The 14,121-nt window shown below is 37.7% G+C and overlaps 1 long non-coding RNA gene across 2 annotated transcripts; it reads left to right on the plus strand.

The window, feature by feature from the left end:
• The first annotated feature begins 4,800 nt into the window (after positions 1-4,800).
• LOC117796403 lies at positions 4,801-11,656 on the plus strand. 2 transcript variants are annotated; one of them, XR_004620888.1, is made up of 4 exons: positions 4,801-5,001; positions 9,658-9,847; positions 9,943-10,027; positions 11,578-11,655. It is a non-coding gene; the product is annotated as an uncharacterized LOC117796403 (long non-coding RNA). The 2 variants fall into 2 exon arrangements; XR_004620889.1 differs by lacking the exon at positions 9,943-10,027 and having other exon boundaries at positions 11,578-11,656.
• The last annotated feature ends 2,465 nt before the right edge of the window (positions 11,657-14,121 follow it).

The following is a 14,121-nucleotide window of genomic DNA, read 5'->3' on the forward strand; positions in this document are numbered from 1 at the left end:
CACTGGGTTAATTAGAACATTCTACGTGTTTGAGAATCCTGGTCGTTTGAGTTCCGGGGACTGTTGTAGCAGAGAAACCTCAACCTTTTGTTATGGGCTCTGAAAATCATATTATTTAATTGTATTCTGGAGGAAAGGGAATGCAGTAAGTTTTCGAGCTTGTACCATGTCAAGTCAATTCTTCTCTTTTCTCGGTAATCCTCACAGTAGCCTTCTCTTTGACTACTTTTCCCATTTTAAAGATGAGTGAAAAAAGGTATAACACTAAACGGTAAAGCCAGAATTAAAATCCAGGTTTGCCTTCATTAATTCAAACAAGAGAAGTAGCATATGTTTCACTGTTAGGCATCAGTGTAATGGAAATTGTTGGAAGTTATAGAACAGTTACCATGGTGGGAGTTATCCCCAAATTGCTTTATATTCTACTACAGTTGCTGAAAATGTTTTAGGTGCACCCTCGGTATTCCCTGAAGATTAGAAACCTGATGTAGTAAGTCAAATTTAATTTACAATCGAATCATGCACAAACTAAAAAGTGTCAGTCAAATACACTAATTGTGCCTACACTGGCATTGTCAACAACAGTGACAAGGTCTTGATAGAGTCTTGTTCAGTCTGAGTAACTGTAGGATCTGGAATATTTAGTATGAACTTAAGGTAAATACCCAGCTGGTATGCTCCAGTGTGGTCATAGCCAGGGGTGGATTTTCATAAAACTAATCATGTTTAAGCTTCCCAGGTCTCAAGAGAGGCCCTAGTAATGATCACTTTATTTTCCTTTTTCTCATATTTATTTGAGAAAGCATGGTAATTTGTACTCACTTTCTTCGTGGGTGTATTTGAAATTATATGAATTCTAGCTAGAATAAATTCCTTAACCACCTCTAGTTTTACCAATATTTAAAATATTGACCTACTCATATAACTGGTTATTTACTAGATGCAACCCAGGTCCTTAGGGGTCACATATCCCACTCAAGCTATAGGGGCTTCTCCTTGGAAATCACCTGGCTCTCTGTATGATCCAGCATTGAGAGGTTATGCCAATGCAACAGAGAGGCTGAGAACCAAACCATACTCCAGGGCCTGCCAGGGGCCTATTTGGATTAGTCATTTTTTGTGCTACTATTGGCGGTTAAATACTGTGAATATCATCCCATACAAACTCAAAGATCCAGCTGAATTTCAAAAGTTCTGTAACTATTGAAGGACAGTTATAAAGCAATGTCAGCTGTTTTGTCAGGATCCAATTACTTTGGCTTAATAAATAGGTAGAACTTGAACCTGTCTGAATGCCCAGAGTTTCCTAAGTAATTAGCCTAACCTCAATTAGGTATAAAATCAAATGATCATTTCATTCATTATATTTGTTACATTGTGATCTTTGACTCTCAGGATCTTGGGGGAAAGGGAGAAGAAGTAGGACTGAATAATGGGTAAATCTTCTCCCTTTCACCTCCTTTCCTGAATTAGACTGTATTTTAGGAAATGGTTGTTCTCTTCCATCCTTCTCATTGATGCCCCCAAGGATTAATTTTAAGGCCCATGCCACTAAATAATTAACATTTTTAATTTGACAAAGGATTATTTATATTTGGACCTCAGATGTTTCCTGAATTGAATCAATCATAAATCCTTGGTTCATGACACATTAAAATCATTGGTCATGAATGTCTCTCTTTAATTTATATCAATTAATTAATTAATTCAAATGGCAAGAATGCCCATGAACTTACTAGTCAACCTAAGCACTGGTAATCAATAACTAGGATAACTCCATGACCAGGTTTGCCTTGGAACAGTTGCTGTTTACTACTACTTCCCTGCTTTAGTTATTGATAGTGCCCCTTTTTGCTCAAAATCACCCTGATCTCAATGATATATTGCACTCTAACTTACCTCCCCCTCACCTAAAAGGAAAACACTGTTCTTAATGTGTTTATTGTTTTTTTTAAATTTTTATTTGCTTGTTTCTGTCACACATTTATATATGCCTAAGTATTATGTTGTTCATTTTAAAACATTTTTATAAAAGGGTATCATACAATTCTACTCTTCTGAAATTTGCTTTTTCCAAGTAAACATTATGTTTCTAATATTTATGGTTCTAAGATTTATCTATGTTGTTGTACTTAGAGGTAGTTCCTTCATTTTAATTTTCTCTGCTGTATTATATTCCATTGTGTGAATATACTACAAGTTATTATTTCCAGATTATTGTTATATGGATTATTTGCAATTTTAAGCTATCATAAACAGTTTTGTTATTTTTTTAAAAAAAGATTTATTTATTAGAGAAAGAGAGAGAGCAGAGCTGTGGGCAGAGGGAGAGAGAGAGAGAGAATCTCAAGCAGACTCCCCTCTGAGCTTGGAGCTTGATGTGGGGCTTGATCCCATGACCTGGAGATCATGACCTGAGCTGAAACCAAGAGTCGGACACTCAACCAACTGAGCTACCCAGGCACCTAACCAGTTTTGTTTTCTGAACATTCTGGTACAATTCTGGGAGTTGCTGAAGTATTGGTATTGTTCTGTGTCTTGATCTGAGTGCTAACTATAGAAGTGTGTTAAGTTTGTAAAAATTCAGAGAATTGTACACTTACGTGCAATTTTTACATTACGTTATTATTAAATAACAAGTTTAAAAAGATAAAATCAAATTGTTTTCCAATGTGTAATGATTTACATGCCCACCAGCAATGTATTTCACGTAGGCCTTTAAAGGAAATTTTTAAAAAGAATATAGTGAGGCCCAATAGCTCAGGGATCAGAGCACTGGTCTTGTAAACCAGGGGTCATGAGTTCAAATATCACTGGGACCTGCCAACTATTTCTCATGGGGTGCCGGGGTGGCTCAGTCTATTGTGTCTGACTCTTGGTCTCAGCTTAGGTCTTGATTTCAGGATCATGAGTTCAAGCCCCATGTTGGGCTTCATACCTAGTGTGGAACTTACTTAAAAAAAAATAAAAGAATATAAATTATCAGAAATTTTGCTAATGAAATATACTTGTTTTTAATTTTCTTGTATGCCTTAGACATTTTTGGCATTTTTTTAAAGTATCTTTTTTTTTGTGATAAGAAGGTGGCAAGAGGGCTTGTTAGATAAAGTATAGCTCATTTCACATGTGTGTGCAAAAAAATCTTTGTTAATGGAATAATAAAGTAGCATTTACCTATTTGTTAACTTGATCAGATGCTAGATACATTTACATGAAATTTGGATTCCAGGTTTAAGATGGTCTGACCTAAAAGTATAGGTTACCTGGCATACAAGAATTCCTTTTGTATACAGTGCAGTTTTACAAAGAGAAATATAAGTGTTTTCCAGAATAGCTCATGTGATGCCAACTGGCATATAAATGCAGACATTAGTGACAGAGAAAGCAATCTGTGTTTTGACCACAGACTCCTAACTGGAATGACCCAAGGCAGACAACTGAGTAGAAGGTAGTGATTGGTGATTGTGAAGCTTCTATGGAGGGCAGTCAACAGGTGGGAGGCCTCCTGGATTCTCGGCCCTGGAGCTTCTTCACACTCCACTTGCTGCTTTCCTTCTGTGGCCTCTCTGTTGATCTGTTCACTGTGTCACCTTGTCCTGTTTGGCATTTTTCCAGGTTCTGCCCTGGGCCCTCTGCCCTTCCCCCCGCCTTCTCTCTCCCTAAGTGATAGGTTTCAGTCCTGTTTGCAAATGCTCTCTGTGGGCTGATGACTCCCAAACTGCCTTCTCCAAAAAAAATCTCTCTTCTGAGCTCCAGATCTGTCCAGCTACTTGGTCAACACTTCCACTTTGACACCTCAGGGTCAGTTGAAATTTTACAACTGAAGCTGACAATTGATTCCCTCCTCATCCTCAGTCTACTCCCACAATCCCCATCTTGGTAAATGGTACTATCACCTCTAAGTTGTTTAAGTGAGAAGCCTGCATATTATTTCTGATTCCTTTTGTTCTCGAACTCCATATCAAATCCCTCATCAAGTCTTAAAGATGTGACTTTCCAAACACACCTCAAGTCTATCCACGTCTTTCCATGTCCAATGCTGTCATTTGCCCTAGTTCAAGGCTGTGTCATTTTTCAGCTGGACTAATGAAATATTTTTCTCCCTGGTCTCCCTGCCTCTATATTTGTTCTTTCTAATGAAATTTTATCTCTCTGTTAACTATATCATTATTCTCTGGCCAGGCAGTATTATCTTAAAAAGTCAGTCTTATCATGCCACTGTCTGGCTGAGAGCCCTGAATGTCTTCACAGAAGTTCAAAATTCTCACCATGGACCATAAGGATCAACATGGCCACTGCTGACTTTCCCGAATCTTCTTGTATTAAATATTTAAATATTTGTTAATATTTGTTACTCTCCCATCTCACTGGTCTTATTTCAGTTTTTCAACATAGCCTGAACTTTCCTCTTCTCAAGATGTTTCTATTTCTCTTTCCTTGATTATTTGTACTTGCCCTTTTGGACTTAAAGTCAAGTATCAGTTGCTCAGAAAACTTTGCCTCTTCCCCATCCCTCCTTGACATCAGATCCCCTGATAGACTCTCTCAGCAAGTGGTATCCTTCCTTCACAGCTCGTATCATGGGCTGTAATTTTATTTGTGTTTTTGGGATTCTTGGCTTCATGTCTCTTCCTCTACTGGATATATGTGTGTTACCTGAGGACAAGGGACCGCAGCATTTTTAAAATGTGGACCATAGCAGATGCTTAAGAAAATTTATTGAATGAATCAATGAGTTGATTAAATATTTATCAAGGATCTTCTTTTCTTCTTCTTGAAGGAAGAAGAATGCAAATTAATTCAAAATAAATAAGAAAATAAGTAAACAAAAACAAAAAACAAAACTTAAACTGCTAAACCTCCAAACAATTAGAGAAGAAAGGAAGACAGGATGCAATTAAGTGTGAAAATGTGTGATACAGCATGAAACTGCTAGAGGAATGCAAGCAAGGAAGAGATACTCTGGGCCTCCAACCACCACGTGACTCTTCTTTGGACTGGGTAGGACTTCCATGAAATATAGGTTTTGGTCACTTCAAACAACAGATATACATTTTTATTCTCCCACAGCAAAGCCTCAATTATAACAATTACTGATTTTTTTTACAGCCATTCTTTTACTGTTGTAAAGGGACTCATAAATATGTTATTATTTAAAATTCCTTTTTTCGTCTTGACATAATCATATGTTTCTCTGCTGCTTACCACCCGTTTGAGTGACATCAAGCAATGCGGCATTTGCTCTAGAGGGGCTGTCCCAAATCAGAGCCTTCAGAAGGAATGGTGTTCATGGCACCAAAGTGACATTTCCCCCACCCCCAGCAGCAGATGAAATTTTTCAAAGAGGACATCTGCCACCACCACTGAGATTTTATGGAGTAACCACACATGTAGACTCACTAAAGTGGGCATGACAGCTGAAAAATATTAAAAGTGTGTGTGTGTTTTTAAAAACAACTTATGGTTAAGAATTAAGAAATGACTTTTAAATAAGAACAGAATTTTTTTTTTTTGCAAGTGTGTACTTTTTTCTTTTTACTTCTTTTTTTTTGTTTTGCTTTTTTTTTATTATTTATTATTTTTTTTTGAAGACCCCACACTTGCAAAATCTTTTAGGTCATGTGTTTGCTTTACGAAACATTTGGCAAGTAATAGGTGCCATGGGAATATATCCACTCCATCTGGAATCAGCAGATCCTCCTGGTTTCCCTGTACCTGTGTTACCATCAGTCCCCACGGCTCACAAATGTTTTTGTTTTCTTTCTTTAATACATTTTGGATGCAAAAATTAAATGGAGGAGCCCTAGTGAAGAGAGTTCTTCCTTAAATTTTGTAAAGCAAATCTTGGGGAAGAAAGTCAATTTATATTTGCCAACTTCGTGTTTATAAAAATGAAACCTGTGTAGAATGTCATTACGTCTTTCCTTGATAGAGCATTTTCCTTTCACAAAGCAAGGCCCAGGGAACACGTTATTTCTGACCTAGTTTGTTTTCTCTCCCCACCCCTCCAATGGAAAACTTTTTAAAGCCATTTAATTTTATTTAGATAATAACAAGTTATGGGTCATGTTGTCCTAACTTCTGTGTTCCTTTTAAAAATTGAACAAATATTGAAACTGGAAAAATGATTTGGCTATCTGACCCATTCACTGTCAGAGCAAGATTGTTTTTTGCTATATCCTTTTTTATTTTCAATTTCTGTCATCAACTGAGGAAGGTTATATCATTTCACAGAAAGCCTTCTGGGTTTCCACTCCTCCAATTATTTTATTTTGTTTTATTTTATGTTAAAGGGGAGGTCATGTAGAAAATCAGGCTTATAATCTCACAAATACAGCATCCCTTGTTTGATATTTGGATCTTTTTTCTTTCATTTTGGCAAGAAATACTGTGGGAATAAGTGTTTCTGCCAAGTATCAGTTATTTAAATATTTCATTACCTCACAAAATAAAAAAGAAGACAGAAAAAAAAATAGCTTCTCTAAGACAATTGGACAGACAAATTCCTGATTTATCTGAAGACAGAGTTTCTGCCTTTTCTTTAGAACAACACACTAATTTTTTAAAATTCTTCTAAAAATTTCTGTAGGTATTCATACTATTAAATTAATTCAAATGTTGAACATCGAAGACATAGTTTTCTGAGAAGGAAAAAATTTAGTGTAAGAAAAAAAAGGAATTTTTCTCACAAAAGCAAAACCAAACAACACAGAGTAATGACAGCCAAAAAATATAATAATAAAATATCACTTTAAAACCCTATTAGGAGAAAGAACGTACGTCCACCCATACGTCCACACACATACATCCACACAAGTAGAAAGGCCTTTCATTGATCTTAATGCCTCTTGCCGTTTTCTTGTTATACATATATTTCTAATTAAAAAGATTTGAGGGGATAATAGTTACGAGAAGATATTGGTGTGGTGTGTGTGGGTGTGGGTGTGTGTCTATGAAAGTAAGGACTGAGCAAAACCAGAGATACTATGTAGAAATGAATTACTTTGCATGTGCTGAAATTTTTTGTTTGCTTAATTGCTACAAAATACAATTTTGTTTTTGGTGGAGAGCCATAAACCTAAATTTAGTAGATATCCAAGTAGGTCTAAGTAGCTCTAATTTTGCTATCAAAAATGTATTGTCTGATTTATTTGGCAAGAAACTGTCAAATCAATTTTAGTAAAACACATTTTCTAGTTTCATATTTATTTCACCCATCTCTTTATAAAAGTGTCCTCAGTGTTGTTATTGACTAACTTGCCAAAACATGAATTTAAAAGAAAAAGAAAAGAAGAGAACAGGGGCACCTGGGTGGCTTAGTCCTTAAGTGTCTGTCTTCGGCTCAGGGAGTGTTTCTGGCATTCTGGGATCAAGCCCCACATCAGGCTCCTCCACTGGGAGCCTGCTTCTTCCTCTCCCACTCCCCCTGCTTGTGTTCCCTCTCTCACTGGCTGTCTCTCTCTCTGTCAAATAAATAAATAAAATCTTTAAAAAACAAACAACCCCCCCCAAAAAAGGGAAGAGAACAGTAAAAGGCCAGCATATTTTTCAAAGGGAATCTTATTAGAACATCGCCGATAATGGTGGGGCATTTGACTCAAGATTGTTTCTTTTGGACCTAGATCCAGGGTCTTTATTATTGATAGCTTCAGATTGTCCTTGCTTTTAATCCATGTCAGCCCTCCCACAAACTCATAGCATAGCTGTAAGGGAAGCATATTGTCAAGTTTCAGTATATTATTATCTACTCATATTTTACTTTCCTAATGACAGATAGAACCCCCTTTATGCCAGCTTGTTGCTCCATGCTTGTTTTTTTTTTTTTTTTTTTNTTTTATTCGACAGAGATAGAGACAGCCAGCGAGAGAGGGAACACAAGCAGGGGGAGTGGGAGAGGAAGAAGCAGGCTCATAGCGGAAGAGCCTGATGTGGGGCTCGATCCCAGAACGCTGGGATCACGCCCTGAGCTGAAGGCAGACGCTTAACCGCTATGCCACCCAGGCGCCCCCATGCCTGGTTTTGAATTTCCATAAGTAAAGTGAATGCCTCCATTTCTACCTAGAACAATTGATTTCTGAATGAAAAGTACCAAACCTCTGAGAAGCTAGAGATAGTCAGAACTCTAGGACATACTTCTTCGTGTGCAATTAGATATAATTTGAACACCAGTAGCTTACACATTTGTTACATGTCAAATATAAGGCTCTGATCTTAGTGAATGGAAAGGTAATATTTTTAGAGCTTTCTATCTAAAAGTAAAACTTTTCAACATATTATCACCTGTATTTTTTATGATACTATACTTTATAGAGGATACTATAAAGATGAAAAGAATAAGTGATTATATTAGATTATACAACTGACCCAACACTTACTACATGTGTGACTTTAGCTGATACTTGTAAGATTTCTTTTCTTTTCTTTTTTTTTTTTAAAGATTTTATTTATTTATTCGACAGAGTTAGAGACAGCCAGCGAGAGAGGGAACACAAGCAGGGGGAGTGGGAGAGGAAGAAGCAGGCTCATATCAGAGGAGCCTGATGTGGGGCTCGATCCCACAATGCCAGGATCATGCCCTGAGTCGAAGGCAGACGCTTAACTGCTATGCCACCCAGGCGCCCCAAGATTTCTTCTTTAATAATTATTTTTGTGCAGAATCCTCTGAAGCCTAGTTATAGTAAATCTCTGAACAATTCCATGTAATAGGGATCAGGGGAAACTTGAGTCAGATTATGCCTCTCAAGTCGTGGATGACATAGAATACTAAATGACAGAGAGAATATGTGTCAGTGTTTCTGATTTTATTCGTTAAAATGAGGTTTTAATTGAATTTTAATTTGTTTTAAAATCTTTGAAAATAACTTATCCTTTGGAATAATGACTCAGAAAGTGTTCCATGAAATAAGCAATTTCTGAAACACTCCATTCTATGAAATATGGATTTAGTAATCATTGGATTATCTCCTTTTCTTGAATGACTTGGCCTAGTCTCTCTCTCTCTCTCTCTCTCTCTCTCTCTCTCTCTCACACACACACACACACACACACACACACACACTTGGCATCTTATGCATTTTTCATTTTATTCCTTTTATTCCCTTGACTGATACATTTGGTCAAGGCATTTAAGTTTTGGGATATGGGCAAAGTGGATATAGGTGTTTGAGGCCTGAAATGTATAGGATTTGGGAGACCTTCCCTGAGAAACAGAATATAAAACAGAATATAAAATTACAAATATAAAACTAGGTCCAAGGATTTTGGAAAGAACCCTCGCTGGTTGTGAGTTACCAGAATCTTTATGCTTCATTAGCATTTGAGAAATATTCTAGTGAATATAGGATTATAGACTGAAGCCTCTGTGTGAAGCTTCAGACCCCTCTCTAATCTCTTTGTCCTTTTCTGCATGTGATTCCCAAGAGGAAGTGTTAATGTTGACAAAGACATTTAGGACACTAACATGCTAACATCCTAGTCTCTCTATCTCTGTCTCTCTTTTTTATTCTCTCACTCTGGGGTTGGTCCTTTTGGAGACCTTTATCATCACTTCTTCTTCCCAGGTTTTAGATTGGGACATGTCTTAAGAAAGTATGGGGGGAACAAGGGTATTGTTCTTACTGAGTAAGAAGTTCTTACTTTCCCCTCTCCCTCTTGAAGTCCTTTCAGGTATAGAGAGCTAAGACTCAGGTGGGGAATTTTGATCAAATGCCTCAAATGCAAAGCCAGGCAGGTAAGTATGTGAACGAAGCCGATCTGGCATAAGAGCCACAACAATGAGCAGCAGAGGCTGGAAGTTTTGTTTCATGGGCAGAACAACCAAGCTGCAGCTCTGGAAAAATGGTCACAGGTAGGCAAATATTATAGAGGTGCAGGTCTTTTTTTGTTTTCCCCAGAAAAACACCAATCTTGCTTTTTTAAAATATGAAATCTTCTGATTTGTAGATGTGTGGAAGTAATTCCATATTTTCAAGACTGCAAGGAGGGCCGAAGCACATATGAGCCTGTTCCAGCTAATGGCCCCCGATTTGTAAGCTCAGGTCTACAGGGAACGAGTAGAGGGGAGGTCTCTATCCATTAGGCTATAGGCTCCATAAGTCTGCCTTTAGTTTAGGGAAGAGGAGACTTTTAGTCCATGCTAGGCTTTCGGGTTTTTCCTACTCCTTCAGTGGAATGAAGAACATGTATTTGTCTGGCCATATCTACGTGCGTATATCTCTGCTCCAGTGACCTTGTGTTGGGTGAAGATGGAGATAGGAACCGTGACCTAGTGGCTAGTGGCAGGACAAGCCAGGCGTTCATGATCCTGGACCCTTAATAAAGTACTTTCAGTTCTTAAATGTTATTAACCTGGCATGCACTTTCCTTTCAGGGCATTTCTTTAACTTTTCCTTGGGCTTTAGTCTCTAGAAGTTGTTTCCTAACTCTGTAGCTGTGGCATTTTGTGGTTTCAAATCCATCCAGGAATGCTGTGCTGCTGAGGATACTCCTATTCCCACATTAAACGTGAGAGCAGCATGATTCTACCAAATGCATTTCCTGTCACTTGGCCTCTTGACATTTCCAGTATGCTCTATAGCTGAGCCTGGAAGGGGTTTTGTATGTAGTTTAAATCACTTGCAAAAAAAAAAAAAAATGCAGGTCTGGAATCTCATTTCTTTTTTCTCTAGGGAACATCCATGTGCTAAATTGACATCAACACATGATAGAAATTGGTCACTCCCTGATACAGTCATTCAGGAATTTTTGCTATTTTAAGGCCTATTATTATTTCCAGCAGTTGCTACTTCATCATTCAGCAAAATACAGTCATCCAGAACTTCCTGACATATCAGTAGTCCTGTTCCAGGCCTTAACTCCCCAGTAGCCGGCCCTGCCACTTACAGACAGCGCGGGGCACGGGCTCATGGGTGTGGCTCTAAGACATGGTGTACACGGTGCCTCCATCCCTCCCTCTTGACTTTTCCAGCAGTGCTATCTGAATGAAATCAAGACGATTTTGAGACTGCATCCTGCCTGTGCTAGTCCAGTTGCATCTGCAACTCCTTTTTATGCAAAACACAGGACAGGAACAATGAAGGAAGTGAAAAGATAGCAGAAAAATAAAACATGTACAGTTTGTTGTATAAACAAAGGCGCAAAGAACAGAAAGGAGAAGGAAAAAAAAATGTGAGACCATAGGAATGAATAAATAGGAAGGAATTAGGGGAAAATGTATGCTCAATGACAAAGCTGCTCTTTCTATCTCCTCTTCCATATATGAGTGTTTTACAGAATTTCCTCAATTTTACCTGAGGAACTCAATAGGATACTTGTTTCCTTCCCCTTCCCTTCCCTTCCCTTCCCTTCCCTTCCCTTCCCTTCCCCTCCCTTCTCTCCCCTCCCTTCCCTTCTCTTCCCTTCCCTTCTCTTCCCTCCCCTCCCCCCCTTCCCTCCCTCCCTTCCCTTCCTTGTTCATTATGCTGGTTCACTATAGATTTTACATCTATGTAGTTGCTAAATTAATGCTTCATAGGACATGATGTGTGCCATAGCCTGATCTTACATTCTTCCTACAAATGCCTTTGTTTTATTTTTGAGGTTTTGAATTTCCAAGGGTCAAAGCATGGATAACTGAAGATTGATTGACTTCAGCACAAATGAGTTTCTAAAAAAAAGGTTTGTATAGATGTAGCCTTACATACATAAAAATTTAACCAACTTCAGAGAATAAATCAACAGAGCATGGCAGGAAAAAGCATGTGAGGTCTCTGCAGCTGTGAGAACTTTTAAAAAAAAATGTGAAAAGAATCATTTTAAACCATAGTTTACCTCATTATTGGTTTATAGTAGGTAGTATGGACTAATTATGTGCTATTGTTTGCCTAGATGACTAGGTTGTCAGTTTTAATTAGCTTTTGTTTTTCTTAATGACTAATTGCTTTAAAAAAAATCAAGATTTCTTGATTGCCAATGACAGGAGTAATAAGTAATATGGTTACATACTTTTAAAAGAAAATTCACAAATCTACCTAATTGTACAGAACTAGATTTCCTTTGCATTTTTAAAAATAAAGTACATATTTTTAAAACCAGAAAAACACATATTTACTAATAATATTAGTAAAATAAAATGTCTTGTTTTTGGCAAGTGGATCACTGCTAACATATTTCATAAAACATAAACAAACATTTCTGGTTCTATTTGGCTTTAAAATATACTTTATATCTCCGTTTTCTTATAACTATCATATCTTTCTGGACTAATGCACTATACTATCTAAATAAATATGCTATATATAAAAATGTTTTGGGGGCACCTGAGTGCCTCAGTCAGTTAAGCGTCTGCCTTCGGCTCAGGTCATGATCCTAGGGTCCTGGGATTGAGCCCCACATAGGGCCCTCAGCTGGGGGGGGCCTCCTTCTCCCTCTCCTCCCTGCTTGTGCTCTCTCTCACTATCTTTGTCTCTGTCTCTCTCTCAAATAAATAAATAAAATCTTTAAAAAAGAGTGTTTTTACTGATACCCCCTATTGCTAAGTATATGCTTGTAGGGATTTTTCCTTGTTCAGATCATATCCTGAATTGCATGGTATCATCAATATTTTCTTATTCTTGTGACTTCCTGTATACGATGTTTAGCTGGAGAGATAATACTAGGGTGTTGTGTTTGTTGTAGAATGCAGATTTTCTTTCTGCAGGGCTAATTGGTTCTACAGGTGAAATAGGTGACTGTCCTCCTTCACATTCTCAGAAGCTGTTGGCTAAATCAAAAACCTTAGATCCTCCATCAGATTTCATGGGCTACTCGAAGGGTGCAAACGTTTTGAGTAGCTACTGCATTTAATTAATTACTTTAATTAATTAATGCCTAGATCTAGATCTAGGCACCAGGGAACAAGACGGACAAAAGCCCTGTCCACTGGTCTTCTATTCTTCTATTCTCATGGGAGAAGACAGACCATAAATAAGAGGAATAAGTAAATTAAGTGGAATATTAGTAAGTGCTATGGGGAGAAAGTGAAATAGGGAAAGTGAGGTGCAGGTAGGGAGCCCAGAGATGACTTTCCTAAGAAGGTGATATTTGAACAAAGATTTCAAGGAAGTGAGGAAGTGTGCCCAGAAATGGACACGGGCCAAGCTTCTATCAAACTCTGGGACATTTTGGTCAATATGTAATTATACATGTGGCATCTTCATATGTTCTTTCCAGCAACCAATTAATATAAACCAGATGTGTGGCGGGCTGGAATACGCTCTGTAGGTTGTCCTGAGAAAGTAGAGACATATTGATGGAGAGTGCACACCTGCAGTCCTCGCTGCTGGGCGTGCTTCCTCCGCAGCTTTGACGTCAGCTGCTGGAGGGAAGCCTCTGCTTCCCAAATCCTCTCTTGTTGGTTAAGTAGAGGAACTCTGGGTCAGCAAGATCATCTAATCACCTCATTGCAAAGCACAGAGCATCAGGAAATGGCATCTTCCTAGAAGAGGTCACTAAACCCCACCTGGCGTTTAACATGATCTGCTTGCTTTCTAGAGAGCTTGAAGCAGTATCTCTTCTGGTTATTTGTGAAAGGAAAGACCCAGAAGATGAAAGAACAGGTAGGAGTATCTGAAAGGTTGTGAGAAAAATGTAGCCTCGCTCTATGCTCTCAATAAGCCAAGAAATACGAGTTTTCACTTTAAGCAAGATCGTGTGCGTAAGACATCGAAAAAAGAGATGAACAAAAATGGCATTCTTAAGTCAACAAATGGTTAAAAAAAAAGAAAGCATGGAAATCTTGGGATTTAAATCATTTATGAGAATAATCCGGAACCATAGCCAAACAAAGCACTAAACATGGCTTAGATCAAAAGTGTTGTTTTTTTTTTTAATTTCCCTATTTTGCTGTTTAAGTGCTGAGTGGAAATTTACTTTAAAATTGGTAAAATACGCATGGTTAGAACATTCTTCTTAAAGATTAAACGTTCAATAATTATTGAAGATATTGGCAATAATTCCATCTCACCTTGAGGCTTGATTTTTTTTTCAGATTTCAGTTATGTGCACTCAAATTATTACAACCAGATTTTACTATGAAATCTTTACTTCTATTAGTATTATTATTATTTTAATTAACAAAGGCTTTGTTAACCCATCACTTATATT

This window comes from Ailuropoda melanoleuca, chromosome 2 (assembly GCF_002007445.2).
Source record: "Ailuropoda melanoleuca isolate Jingjing chromosome 2, ASM200744v2, whole genome shotgun sequence".
NCBI lineage: Eukaryota > Metazoa > Chordata > Mammalia > Carnivora > Ursidae > Ailuropoda > Ailuropoda melanoleuca.